Below are 15,044 nucleotides of genomic sequence, written 5' to 3'. Positions count from 1 at the left end.
TGTGTCAAGTTTTTGGCGCCGTTGCCGGGGAGTAGGCGTTTAGAGATACTTTCCACTTTATTTTTCTTAGCTATTCATTTATTCATTCTATTTCATATTTTCTTATTCTATCATCGTTCTGATTTCTTTTTCTTTCTTTTTAGGTGCAGCTCTAGGTTATGACCCGAGAGAACCCCTCTATACTGATTAAAGGAGATCTCGAGCTTGAACGTACACTTAGAAGAAAAAGGGAAAGAACCTGTGTAAGAACAGTTTAATCTAGCTGATTTAGATGTAGAAAAATATGAAAAACATATAGAACAGAATGAGCAACAACGAACATTATCCGATTATGCCAGACCTTCAGTATTGGAGACACATTCGGGCATTGTGCGTCCCCAGATTACAGCTCAGAACTTCAAGCTGAAGCGGACATTCATTCACATGTTGTAGCAATCTACACAGTTTAATGGTTTGGCCGATGAGGATCCGAACAGTCATATAGAGAACCTTCTCGAGGTGTGTGATATGCTAAAGATAAACGGGGTGACAGATAATGCCATCAAGTTGAGAGCCTTCCTATTTTCCTTGAAAGGGAGAGCGAAGCAGTGGCTACACTCATTACCTAGAGCATCAATTACCACATGGGAGGAGATGGTAGAAGCTTTTCTTCACCGTTATTTCCCTCCAGGAAAATCTACAAAGCTTAGGAATGATATTTCGTCCTTTATACAGTTGGAATTGTAGTCTCTATTTGAGACATGGGAAAGGTTCAAGGAGCTCCTGAGAAAGTGCCCGTAACACGGATTCCCAGAGTGGATGATTGTTTAGATCTTTTATAACGGTTTGAATTCGAGTACAAGGCAACTCTTGGATGCGGCAGTAGGAGGCACCTTAGGTAGCAAGACCCCCGGTGAGGCCCGTCAATTAATTAAAGAAATGGGGTTAAACAGCTACCAATGGAATGCCAGGGAGAAGAAAAAGGTGGCTCGATCTCCATGAGATAGATGCAGTGACTGCGTTAGCGGCTCAAGTGGAATCATTAAGTAAGAAAATAGATATTCTAACTTCGAACAAAGTAGCAACCATGATTACTTGCATCGGGTGTGGTGGAGGACGTGCTCGCTCTGATTGCCCGATATCTTTTGGTGATGCATCTTCGGTTGAGAACGTCAATTTTATAGGTAATGGCATGAGCACTCAAGAGAACCCATACAACAACACCTACAATCCAGGTTGGAAGACTCATCCCAATTTCTCGTGGAGCAACCAAGGTCCACAAAAGGCCATGGGGCCACTGGGTTTCCAACAACAAGGCCCAAATGTAGAAAAGAGAGTTTCAGGTTTGGAGACCTGAATGACCAATTTGAAGAAGGCCTTGACTAGGTTTGTGCAATCGTCAAATACAAGGTTTGAATCAGCTGAGGCTATACTTCACAACCATACCGCCTCCTTATATAATCTTGAAAATCAAGTGGGGTAGATTGCAAAGTCCTTATCGGAAAGACCACATGGAAGTTTGCCGAGCAATACCGAGACCAACCCAAGAGAGCAATTGAAGGCAATCACTTTGAGAAGTGGTCATGAGGTCGACGGTAGGCTTCCGAGTGAGAAGCCAAATGAACACGCACTTGAGGTTATAGAGGTTGAAGAGGGAAGAAGCAAAGAGAAGGAGATGACACTCCCACCTTTCAAGCCAAGTATCCCTTATCCCTCTAGATTGAAGAATGACCAAAGGGATGAACAGTACAAGAAGTTCCTGGGTTTGTTCTAGCAACTCCACATCAATATTCCTTTTGTTGAGGTATTGGCCCAAATGCCTAAGTATGCAAAATTCTTAAAAGACTTGTTGACCAACAAGAGGAAGTTGGAGGAGAGTGCTTTAGTAATCTTAGATGCGTCTTGCTCGGCGGTCTTGCAAAAGAACATGCCGAATAATAAGAAAGACCCAGGAAGCTTCATCATTCCGTGTAATATTGGCAATCTAGGTGAAGAAATGGCATTGGCGGACTCAGGGTCTAGCATCAACATCATGCCATACACCTTCTTTCAAAAGCTAGGCTTGGGCGAGCCTAGGCCTACTCGGATGACTTTGCAATTGGCTGATCGAACAGTGAGACATCCGAGAGGCATCATTGAGGATGTGCTTTTCAAGGTGGACAAGTACATTTTTCCGGTTGACTTCATAGTGCTCGACGTCGATGAGGATGCGGATGTACCCTTGATACTTGGGAGGCTATTTTTGTGGACATCCAAGGCATTGATTGACATGGACGGTGGAGAGCTAACTTTGAGAGTTGGAGATGACAAGCTCACATACCACCTTGCTGAAGCCATGCGGTATTCTTTTGATTTCGATGATACTTTGTATTTTCTAGACGCTACTGATGAGATTGTTGATGAATACATGCAGGAAATATTCAATCGGGATCCATATGAAGGCTTGTTCGACCAAGAGGAGAATAATGAAGAGATCATGATACTTGGTTCGACGGAAGAAGTACCATCTACCCCGGAGTTCTTGAAGAAGGTGCTCCGGAAATTGAAGAGGGCTAGGAGACGCCACCGGAAACGCTCCAAGGTTGTTGGAGACGTGCGTGAACCGAATAAACGGGGTGAATCATTGCTAGGCAGTCCCAAGCCCGACAATTCACCCTCTACCCTCAAGAGATTTTGCTCATCATGTTTCCAAGCCATGGGTAAGAGGGAAACTTTCATCTATGAGCCCCCGTAAGGTAAGATAAGGTACGTCAAGCTAAGTGATGTTAAACAAGCGCTTCTTGGGAGGCAACCCAAGTGTTTACTGTTTTCTTAATTTGGTAGTTTAGTGTTGCTTGAATAAATTGTTGAGTGATGGTGTCTTGATGTTTAATATTTCTGCTATGATTTATCATGGGTTTTCAAGTTCATCATGTGTTTTCATGTTAGTTTGGCTGAAGTTTTGGTCGTTTGAGCTATTTCTCATGTTTTTCACTGGTAAAACTTGCATAATAGGGCAGGCTCTCAGTGTGTAAACATGTTCAAAAATTTTTTGCAGAGCTCTACAGAATTTTCTAAGGCATCTAAAGAAAACACACGGGCATGTGGAATTAACACACGCCCGTGGTTTTGTATTGCGAGCTCATCTAGAGAAGGCACAGGGGCATGGACTCGCCCCTGTGAATGACCATGCAATCCTCGCACGCTCATGGGTAATTTCCGCACGGGCGTGTGAATTCCTGCAGATATTGGCAGATTTTCCCGAAAGCACACAAGGGCGTGGGCTCGCCCCTTTGGGCGTCCTTGTGAAAATCGCACTGGCGTGGGTGATTTCCACACGCTCGTGTATATCTCTGCAGAGGAGCTCTCTTCATCCCGAGAAGTCACATGGGCGTACGCTTGCCTCTGTGAGTTGGGCTTGTGAATGTCCACGCCCGTGCGGAATTTCCACATGGGTGTGCGGAACACTTAGCAATTTTTCTCAGATGTCCAGAGTAGCCACAGGGGCGTGCGGCTGCCCCTGTGGGTCGGGCGCATGGCGTGGGTATTTTTGACACGCCCGTGCATTTGCGTTCAGAGGCAATGACTGTTTTCCCGAGAGCACACAGGGGCGTGCACCTACCCCTGTGAAAATTTCCTGTAGAGGTACACGGGCGTGTGTAATTTCCTCACACCTGTACGAATGTACAGAACTCCAAAAGGCATGAGTCCTTTTAAAAGAATTATCGTTCCTCTTCACCTTAATATCCTCCGGTTGTCTGAGAGCACTTCTACATTGTTTCCCGACCTCATATCGCCAATTTGGAAGGATTTTGCTTGGTTTTCTGGCCGTTTTCAAAGCTTTCTCATCTCAACTCGACTGTAAGCCCTATCTTTGATTTCCTTTGCAAATTCATAATTTTCATCGATGAAACTAGTCAATAATGCTTCGTTTCTTCAATTAAAATGATTATTTATATTTAGAACGAAGTAAAAGCATTGTAATGGTGCATTTGTGGAGTGTGAAGCATGGCCATGCGTTTGTTCACGGCCCATGGATCTACACGGGCGTGCGAAAATTTCGCACGACTATGTGGATTTCTGCAGCTATGTTTAATTAACTAGTTTGATCAATTCTCGTTCAATTTTTGCAGACTATGGCACCCAGGTCAAAGAAGTAAGCTGATAAGCATCTGCGAGAGTCGTCTCCTGAGTCTGAGAGCATGAGATCCACTATCCCCGAGCATCAGGCTTGTTTTGAGCGTCTGCCGACATTCGAGTTTGACAGATCCTATGTGAGATTTGACGACCTCGACATAGTTCAATTCAGAGCACTTGGACATCACTATAGTCTGAGTATCACTCAGGTTTTAGTTTGGCTCGGCTTGTACGAGGAGGCATTTACAGACAGTGAGGAGTACTATCAGTTACCAACGGATTATCCTGGAGCTCTGACCCCACAGAGAACTTACAGAGCATTATGTGGTTAGGGCTAGTATGAGACGGGGGTGTCCAAGGCCATGTGCCTTTCCCGACCTATGTACCGATATCTACATGCCATCATGAGCAGGTCGGTGAATGGCCGTGCTGATAGCACTAGTGTACTGAGCCGACAAGAGCTTCTGTACTTGTATTTAATGATGCAGCACACACTGATCTATCTAGGGCACATTGTCACTATATACATTCGACATCAGGGCCAGTATACCAGATTAGGAGAGATTTTCTGGGGTCCATGCATTATGAGATTAGCTCTGGGTATAGGTCTTTTGGGCGCGATTCACGGGGCTGAGAAGACGGGTATACCTGCGCCCCTGAGCCTGGAGACGATGAGATTGATGGGCATGGTCCGTAGGGTTAAGATAGGGGTTTATGCTCCCAGAGATAGCCGAGGAGGAGGGAGATGATGCCGAGGCTTCCCAGCCTGCCCTGAGCCTCATTCAGCACCTATGGAGACCGAGGCACCTCCGGTGACAGAGGACCCATCCCCCGTGCGCATGTTTTCACCATCTCGAGCCCAGGATCGCTTTGAGAGGCTCGAGAGCGCTGTGGGGGTGATACAGACAGAGGTAACAGAGGCCCGAGCAGAGATTGCTGATATTAGGGTTGCGCAGGCCGCACAGTATATGGAGTTCATGGCACATTTCGACACATTACAGCAGATCTTAGAACGAGATGTCAGCTCATCATTTGTCCTGTGACCGAGGACTCCTCAGGCCCTCTCAGTTTCTCCGGCACCTCCATCCCCTATTCCGGCACCAGATGACCCACCATGTACTTCATCACCAGCAGCAGCAGTAGCAGATCCAGAGCGCGACATTGACACTTGATTTTATTTTCCTCGTCTTTTATTTCCGCATTTTATTTTGGACTTGTATACTCAGAAAGGACTTTCCTTCTGAGTTTATTTTGTATCTTGAGTTGTATTCATTGTCTTATCTCTTATATACTCGAGTTATTTTTTGTTTTTATTGAGCTTCACTGAACCCCCTTGTGTATGTGTGCAGATGGTCTTGTCATCAAGGGAATTGAGACTTTGTCATGGGCATGACCAAGGTGTTTCGGCACTTGGCCGTGTGAGCTTCACAACCCGTTGGAACAACACTCCAAAGGACTTACCTCCATCAAATGTAACACTAGGAGTCAGGGGAGTATTGTTTTTATTGCTTCTCCACATCTGAATTTAATTGATTTACATTATGAATGAGCTTGCATGTGTACATTGGGGACAATGTACAACTTAAGTGTGTGTGGGGTGGGGTGTGGTGGGGGGGAGTTTCATAGTGCACACATCTCTTTTATACCAGTTTTGATTGATATACATGCTCACATAGCCAATGGCGGCTCACCTTAGTTGCATTATTTGTATTCTTGAGTTTAGGAGAATTTTTAACATTAGATGTTTTCATGCCCTAGTTTTTGCTTGAATGTCTAGGAATTTTTGCCCGATTGACATTTGTTGCACTACTCACTCTTTGAACTCTTTTGGAAACTCATGTTTGAGTATAAGGGACTAGTTTTAGTTGTTTCTTGTGTTAATTCTAAAAAAAAAGGAATAAAATAGTTTTGTTGTTTAGTTGTGCTCATTGGGTGGAATGAGCTACCACCTATGATGTTTGAAGCTACTCTCATAAGTCGGATACTAGTTATGCCCTAATGAGAGAAAGATGTATCTCATGGGATGTGTGAAAGCTACCACCCCGGTAGAAAGAGCTACCACCTCGAAAGTGTGAAAGCCACTTTAGCAGCCGCTTTGGAAAGGGCTACCTTAAAGGATGTGTGAAGCTACTACCCTTTTTGAATTTTTGTCACATTTTGTAGATAAATAAGTCCCTTGTAAGTAGAGCTTTGAGGAATATACTTTGGGTTGACTTGAGTGAGTGCACACACTTACATGATTTTGGGTTTGCCTTCCTTTTTGATTCAAGTTTTTAGCTAGAACATTGATTTTTCGTATTTATTGTTGAAATTTCCCTTATAGAATGCTCTCTTTGTATGCTTTGGTGAACCTAAGGCCAAGCACTTCCAATATTTCCTTCGACTATGCTTTAATGTTTTAATTTTTGCTTGAGGATAAGCAAAAGCTTAAGTGTTGGGGAGTTTGATATGTGCTTATGTGATAAAAATACGAAGTGTTCTTTCCTTGTGTTGAGCATTACTTTTCTAGGGTTTTAACGCTAACATGTGTGTATTTATGTTAATTTCATGCAGGTAGGGTTGTGAGACTGATTATGAGAGAAAGAAGCCAATGTGGGTTATAATGCACCAATTTGGAGGAAATCTTGCTAAGGTTCAAAATGCGGGAATGTGTGCCGACCTCCTCGTATTCGAGTTAGCACAACTATTTAGAGGGGCACAACGGCAGTCACATTCAAGCATTCTGACTTGTGCATATAGAACAAGATCTCTACCAACATGTCCGTTATTGAAGAAGCAAAGCGATCTATGACGTAAACGTGTGCCCGTTTGTGTTACCTCGATGAAAGCATGGATTCGGGAGTATTTCGGGCTGGTACTGTAGTAGGGTGCTATAGCAAAACTATAGCAAGAATACTGCACCAGCACTGTTCACAGCCGGCCAAGAAAACAGGAAAACAGAGAATCTACACGGGCATGTGGAAATTCCACACGCCCGTGTGAAAAATCCACAGGGGCGCTCACACGGGCGTGTGGATTCCCGATTCCAGCCCTTTTAAAGCCGATTTTAGCCCTGATTTCAGCATTCTTTTCTCCATCTTTTCCCCAACTTGAGAGAGGGCTGCAACTAGGGTTTTGAGAGGTATTGGCTAGGGCTTTGGAGAGGTTCTACGACTCCAACATCGCAGGCCGTTTGGAAGAAGGTTAGTGGGAGAGCTTTCGTCAGCACCGATCTGGCGAAGTGTATCCTAGGTTGGATAAATGGACCCTTGCGACAAGTAGAGGACTCTCCACAAGACCATCGCCATGACTAACGAGGGGGTTTTCTATGGATGCTTTATTTTTATATTCGATTTCATTGATTGTATCTAGCTCCATGGAGAGCTAAACCCCTAGAGGGTACTTGGGTATTTGTGAACCCTAGTATGTATTTGTTTCATTAAATCTCTTTATTATGCTTTCAATTAATTGATGTTTATTGTGAGTTCCAATCTTGTATGCTTGATTGTATGAATACTCCCCTAGAGTGACACTAGGGTTGAGAGTTCTTCTTGGTAACTCTTGTGAGTGAGTGACACACCATGAGAGTTAGATAAAGCTAGATTCGAGAGGGTTGAGAGGGTGAGTCGAGAGGTAGCGGAGCGTCCCCTTTCCTCTCCGGTGTGATTTATCCTACCTCCACTTTCCAAGAGTTCTTTGCGGCTATAGTAGAGTGAATGGGCTAAGGGATGACCTTTCGCTGGGGCTTAGTTGCGAGTGCAACGGAGTGAAGCGTTGAAGTGATTTTATCATCTAGTGCTTAATTATGGCTAGGTATCTTTCACCTAGACCAAAGGATTAGGTCTATACATAGGAATAGGGTTTATCATTTGGAATCCCTAGAGCTCATTGCAATTCTATACGAGTGCGAGGTGTTGAGATTGTTCAATTTCTTCTCCGTGACATGTATAGAGTTAGGCATGGTTGACCTTAGATTTGGGACTATGCAATTAAGGATTTCCACAACTCATTATTGCATTAATTAGGAAGCATAATAGAGGTTTTTTGCACTTGAAACGATTGTCCTAGGCAGAACAATATCCGGATACCCCATCTTTATTGATTGCCTTACCTTCTCCTTTACTTGTGCTCTCTTTCTTGTTGTTTTTACTTTTGAGAATTGAATCTTGTCACACATATCACTATTCATCTTCCACATTAGTTAAGAAACAATTTAAGTATCTTTATTCCCTACTCTCTCTGGATATGATACCCACTCATCTGGGATTATTACTTCGACCCTTGTGCACTTGCGGTTTACGCGCATATGCAGACATGTCAATAATCACGGGGACAGAGCATGACCGTGCTCCTCCCATGTTTGGCTTGGACACTTAAAAAAAAATCTGCATCCTTTGCTTGTTTTGTCCTCGATTTCACTCCTAATTGCTTTAAACCCTAAATTCTAGCACCATGAACAAATGTACCGAGAATAGCATCGAATATAACCAAAATGTGCTAAAAGACAAGCAAAAGAATGAATTATGAGTAAGTAAAACCCGGTATGAATTGCACTTATTAGAATTGCTGAGATAAATTAGTGCCTCAGACTAATCCCCTTGACAGATGTATTGACTAGGTAATGATTATATGTACATCTCCTTGGACCGTGGTATCCGCTCTACAGAGGGTTTGATAACATACATCCTCACTCAAGGCTCAGAATGGACTCAACCCTTTTCCTAATGTGTGCCCTATCTAGATGAATAAAGCTTATCCTTTAGACTGCGATTAATCAAATCTAGGGTTGACATGCACTCTTGACTACAATTGCAACTACGGGGGGACATGCATGCCTCATCATTACTCACACAGATAGTGGCAATCTCCATATCGATTTTTGCATCATACACACATCAATGGCAATGAACACAAAGATGAATAATCAAAAAAAACACAAGAGAGACCAGCATATGATAGTTAGCCCCTCAAAGGTTTACAGACACATGAAAGACTTAAGAAAGAAAAAGAGAAATAATCCATGAAAATCCCCTTTTTGCTTCCTAAACAACTCTGACGATGCTCTGATAAAGTTTCATCGACATTGCTTCACTGTACTAGATGTCCTAGCACCTCAAATCCACCTCCAATCCATTGATAATGAAGTCTAGCCACTACCTCCAAGAAGATCTAGAAGAAACCCCAGCCAAAATTCCTCTTGAAAAACTAACTTTGGAGCCTAAAAAAGCATTCTCAAGGCAAGCATGGTCGTGCTCTTAATCGTGCCCTTTTGGAAAAGTCTTTGACACTGTTTTGGCTTGAAAAATACAAAACCTATAATTTGCACAGGCATGCTTCCTATAAGCAGGCCATGCTCTGGCACCAAAGCTGTGCTTTTTCCCTCGCTTGCTATAGTAACTGTGCTATAGTACTTTTGAAAGAGTACTTCTGCTACAATATTTCTGCTGTAGTACTGTGCTTCTCTTCTTCTAGAAATGGCTATAATTTGCATGGGGTGAAGCACATGGCATGCTTCTGATCGTTCTTCCCATGCTACAATTATCGTGCTATAGTCACTGATTAGCCAGATGAGGATTTTCACATAAAGTGCTTAGGAATAAGCACGGGCGTGCTTCTGCCCGTGTTTCTCTTGTAGTTTGAATTTCAGCTCTGTTTTACACATGATTTGTTCCAAGATTCATTGTTTTATCGCAAGAGCTAATTTCTTGCACAATTAAACACAAATACCCAAAGTATAATTGATTTATACCAAAATATATTCTAAAATACAAGCAAATCATATAATAGGGTATGCAAAATATCTATATAAAATGCACTCATTAGTACACCTGTAAGCCACCTTTAAGAAGCTATGGTTTAAGTGCTGCCACTGACCTTTCATTGTTCATTTTGAATTTTTCTTCACCATTTTCATCATCAGCGATTAAATCTTCCTCCCATTTTTTTCACTTGTTCTTTATTTACATTTTTGAGCACTTTGGATTGGGTTTGAACTCTTTTACTTGATTTAATGTCTTGAAATGTTTGTATGCATGTTTAATAAGTCATTCCTATAGTATCAATTCAATTTTTGTAAAATATTTGAGCTTCAATATACAGAAGGTGATAAATGCCTAATTGTTTGTATTCTATAGATATTTATGTTGTATTATTTTTGTATATATTGATGAATCATTGTCATTTTGTGGTTTAATTGGTCTTATTCGTGTTACAGGTCTTGAGGATGCCCAGGTGAGCTCGTTAACACAAAAGAGAAGAAAAATGACATTGAAAATGGCAGTTTAGAGCCCAGTACTATAGAACGAAGGAGTTAGGAAATGGAAAAGTCTCGGGTTTCATTAAAGGGTTTGCTGACACCCATGAAGACGCCTGTGAATCGGTTGAAAAATGCACAGACTGTGGCAGTTATTGAAGTATTTTACTATGGCACTTTACAGAATTTTTGGTGAAATCTTGAGGCTCTTACAGGTTCTTTCACACCCATGAATGAGGTCATGAAGCCACTCCAAGAAGGTCTTTAAAGTGGGTTTTTTAGTGCTTTTGACAAATCATCTTCTTCTTGGGCCTCTTGGGCCACCACCCCACCTTTTTCGTCGATGATTTCTGGTGATCTACTACTCAAAGCATCACCAAGAGGGAGGCAAACACCTGAGGAGGAGATTGGTAAAAGATCAAGGGCATCAAAGCATCGTTTGATCGGAGATCTCTTCAAACTTTCAAGATCTTCACCATCCAAGAGGCTTCAAAGCTAGAGGGAGTCGTTCTTACTTATTTTCATGTTTATTTGTTCCTTGGAGTTGTATGAGTATTCGTTTTCATGAGGAGCTTACTTATTTGTGGGTTGGACATGATGAACTCTCTGGTTGCTTGTTTGTAATATGGATGATCATCTTTGTTTATGTATTATTGGATGTTGTATTTCTTTTATGGAATCTTGTAGTTTGTGGTTCTTTCTATGTGTTCTTTGATGTTTTGGATTTTATGAGAACTCTGTGGTTCAAATTCTAATTGTACTTGGATGCACAAATGCATCCTTGTATTAGACTCACATAGCTTGAAAGGGATACATATACCAATACACAGAGAGATTCGGGTATTTGGCACTCCTCCAACCATTAGAGATAAACCTAGATGCGTGTTTGACCATAATTAGAGATTTCTTGACACTCAATTCAATGATAGGAGGATTTGGTTGAAGAGATCCTGAACTAATACTTGTATGGGATTATGGGTAATAACCGAGGGATGTAGGATTACCTACTTTAGGAATCTCTTGGTCCCAAATTACCTTCGAAACTTATCATCCTAAGTTCATGACCTAATGACAACCCTAGGGGGATTCACTGTCCCAATCACCTTTTCTTGTGTTTGATTCTCCCTTGCATGGCAATTGTGCATAGTAGTAGTCCAGATTTCATTCTAGTTAGTTTTTTCTCTTTTTATAATTAATGTTCATCATTCGAAGTTTTAACCTAGGAAATAGGCGAAAGGGAAGTAATAGTAGCTCCTTGGCCCCATGGAATATGACCCCTATGCCACACATAGGTATTACTTGAAGACCCCGTGCACTTGCATGTGTTCACACTAGGAGGCGTCCTTACGGCCTGAGCTCAAGACTTATCACTGTAAGACTTGCCATAAAGGCAAGTTTCCCCGAGGGTTACAACTGTGAGTTTGCTTATAAGTAGGCCGTAAGCACTCCTATTTTGAGAAAATAACATATTTTTGAGCTGAACTTTCATATTATTTCTTCTATAGGATGACTAGAGTGAAGAACAACACATTTGGCCCGACCAAGAGGCAAGAACTGAGGCTACGATCTTGTGTTAGGAGACCGTGGTTCCGCATGCAACTAAAGTGCCCTTGACAACGATTATCTCTGCCCCTCCCTTCTGAGAGTGGTATGCCAGCTTAAGGAAGAATCTGTTTGGTCGGTCCTGTAGGGTGGACATGCAAGTTCTTTCATAGCTGGGCTTGAGGATGAGGTGCGATGGATGATTAAGGCCAGCAAGTGAAGCTGGTTGTTCTTAGTAGAGGAGAGGACGTGACGAGAGACCATCCTTGAGACCTTGAGCATATTCTAGTTGGATGATAAGTGCTTGTGTATTAGTAATACGAAGTATTCTTTTCTTACAGTGAGCATTACTTTTCTCTGATTTTATTGCTTATTCATGTGTATTTGTGTTCTTTTGTGCATGAAGGGTTATGGAGACAAGTGTGGAAGAAAGGAACCAAAAGTAGATCGTTGATGCAATTTTTGATGAAGTCTTAGACTGAACAAAGATGAAGACACAAGTTGTGCTCAAAGACATGTGATTATGTGCCAACCTCCATTGTGCTCGAGTGATACTATAAATTGGAGAGGCACAAAGACAGTCATACTCATGTGTTCAGACTTGTGCAATAGTAGCAAGATCTTCGTCAAATATGATTTCATTGAAGACGCAACATGATCTACTACATGGATGTGTGCCATTTATGTGGCCTTGATGAAAAGTGTGGATTTGGGAGTATTTTGACGAAGCACTATAGAAAAATTACTCCAGTAGTTACTGTTCATAGCTCGCAGAAATTCAATTCCTGGAAATTCACACGAGCATGTGGAAATTCCACATGCCCGTGTGGATGCCGATTCCAGCCCTATTTAAGCTGTGATTTCAAACATCTTGGAGGATGTTTTTCTTATTTTTCCCCCATCTTTGTAGGTGCTCGCGGCTAGGATTTGGAGAGGCTTTGGCTAGGTCTTTGTAGTTGTTCCATGGCCTTCAACACTGTGTTCCTTCAGAGGATAGTTATTGGGGGAGCTTTTGTTAGTATCAATTCGGCGAGGTGTGCCTTAGGCTTGATGAGAGAACCCTTGGAGAAGACAAGCCAACTCCACAAGACCATCGATACAGACTATGAGGGGGTTTTACTAATAGATTGCATGCTTTTACATTCAATTTCATTATTGATTGTATCTTGCTACATGGAGAGCTAAACCCCTAGTGGGTGCTTGGACTTGTAAACCCTAGGATGATTTTGTTTCATTGATCTTTCATTATGTTTCTTTAATTGATGTTTTAAATTGATTTCCAACCATGAATGCTTGTTGAATTGATTTTCCCTTAGAGTGACACTAGGGTTGAGAATCTATCTTGATAATCCTTGTGGATGAGTGACACACCATGAGGGTTAGACAAAGCTAGGTTAGAGAGGGTCGAGAGGGTGAGTCGAGAGGTAGCGGAATGCCCCTTTTCCTTCCGATGTGATTTATTATACCTCTACATTCCAAGATTTCTTTGCATTCACAATATAGTGAAATGCTAAGAGACAAACCCCACTAGGGCTTAGTTGCGTGAGCAATAGAGTGAAGTGTTGAAGTAATCCTTAGTGATGGGGCTTAATTGTGACTAGGGGTATTTCGCCTAGACCAAAGGGTTATATCTATATTAGGGAATAGGGTTTATCACTTTGAGTCCCCAAATCGTCATGCAACCCCACACAGTGTGTGGCATCAAGACTATCCCTTTCGCCAGGGCATAGTGTGAGGGTTAGTCACGGTTGACTTTAGGTTTGGGACCGTGTGTCTTTAGGATTTCCATGACTTATTAGACATCAGTTAGGAGATATAATGAGTGGTCTTGCACTTGAAACAATAGTCCTAGGGTGAGCAATGTCCCGGTGCCCCATTTTAATCGATTGCTTCTCCAATTATTCTATTACGTCTCTTTCTTCTTTACTTTATTTCTATTTGCATTGATATTGTTCACACCACTCTTAAATATTTTTCACTATAGTTAAATAGCAATACTTGTGTTTCTGAGCACTATTCCCTTTGGATATGACTACCCACTCACTAGGGTACTATATTACTTTGATAACCCGTGCACTTGCAGTACACACTCGCAAGGGTTGTGTCATTGTTTTTGGCGCCGTTGCCTAGGAGTATGCATTTTGGAAACATTTTGCACTTTGCTAGTTTTAGCTAGTCATTACTTGTTCTATTTCATACTTTTTTATTCTTCCATCGTTCTGATTTTTTTCTTTGGTTGCAACTCCAGGTTATGACCGGAGGGAACCCTTCAACGTTGGTTGAAGGTAATCCAGAGACTGGAAAGAGAATTAATAGAAGGGGAAAAGAACCTGTGCAAGAACAGTCTTATCAAGCTAAGATAGAAGGCAAAGGGTCTGATAATACGGCAGAATAGAATGAGCAGCAGAGAACACTCTCAAATTATGCCAGACCCATAAATCTTGGCATGCAATCTAACAGTGTGTGGTAACTGATTACTGCTCAGAATTTTGAGCTTAAGTTGGGCTTCATCTAGATGTTACAGTAGTCAACACAGTTTCATGGTTTGGCCAATGAGGATCCAAATAATCACATTGAAAATTTCTTAGAAGTGTGCGACATGCTCAAGATTTATGGTGTCACGGATGATGCTATCAAGTTAAAGGCCTTCCCATTTTCCTTAAAAGGAAGAGCAAAGCAATGGCTACATTCATTACCTATAGCATCGATCACTACATTGGAGGAGATTGTAGAAGCCTTTCATGCCTGATATTTCTCTCCAAGAAAATCTGTGAAGCTTAGGAATGAGATATCTTCTTTTGTGCAAACAGAATTGGAGTCTCTTTTTGAGACATGGGATAGGTTCAAGGAGTTCCTGTGGAAATGTCCTCAACATGGATTCCCCGAGTTAATGATTGTTCAAACTTTCTACAGTGGTTTGAACCCAAGCACGAAGCAGTCACTTGATGCTGCAGCAGGAGGTATCTTAGGAGGCAAGACCCCCGACGAAGCCCGACATCTCATCGAAGAAATGACTATGAATAGTTATTAGTGGAATACACAGGACAGAAAGAAGGTAGCCGGACTTCATAAGATCGATACAGTCATATCATTGGCAGCCCAGGTTGAGTCATTGAGCAAGAAGTTAGACACTGTAACTTCTCCTAGAGTGGAGGCCATGATGAGTTACACTAGG

General features: G+C 42.0%; 2 non-coding genes across 2 annotated transcripts; both read right to left on the bottom strand.

Annotated features, from left to right (window-relative positions):
* Positions 1-681: 681 nt before the first annotated feature.
* On the bottom strand, positions 682-788 carry LOC120264066. Its single transcript, XR_005537246.1, has one exon. It is a non-coding gene; the product is annotated as a small nucleolar RNA R71 (small nucleolar RNA).
* Positions 789-14,642: 13,854 nt separating this feature from the next.
* Positions 14,643-14,749, bottom strand: LOC120264090. The gene has a single exon (XR_005537269.1). It is a non-coding gene; the product is annotated as a small nucleolar RNA R71 (small nucleolar RNA).
* Between the last annotated feature and the right edge of the window lie 295 nt (positions 14,750-15,044).

The sequence above is a fragment of the Dioscorea cayenensis genome, chromosome 6 (assembly GCF_009730915.1).
Source record: "Dioscorea cayenensis subsp. rotundata cultivar TDr96_F1 chromosome 6, TDr96_F1_v2_PseudoChromosome.rev07_lg8_w22 25.fasta, whole genome shotgun sequence".
Taxonomy (NCBI): Eukaryota; Viridiplantae; Streptophyta; class Magnoliopsida; order Dioscoreales; family Dioscoreaceae; genus Dioscorea; species Dioscorea cayenensis.
This window is presented reverse-complemented; position numbering and strand designations above follow the sequence as displayed.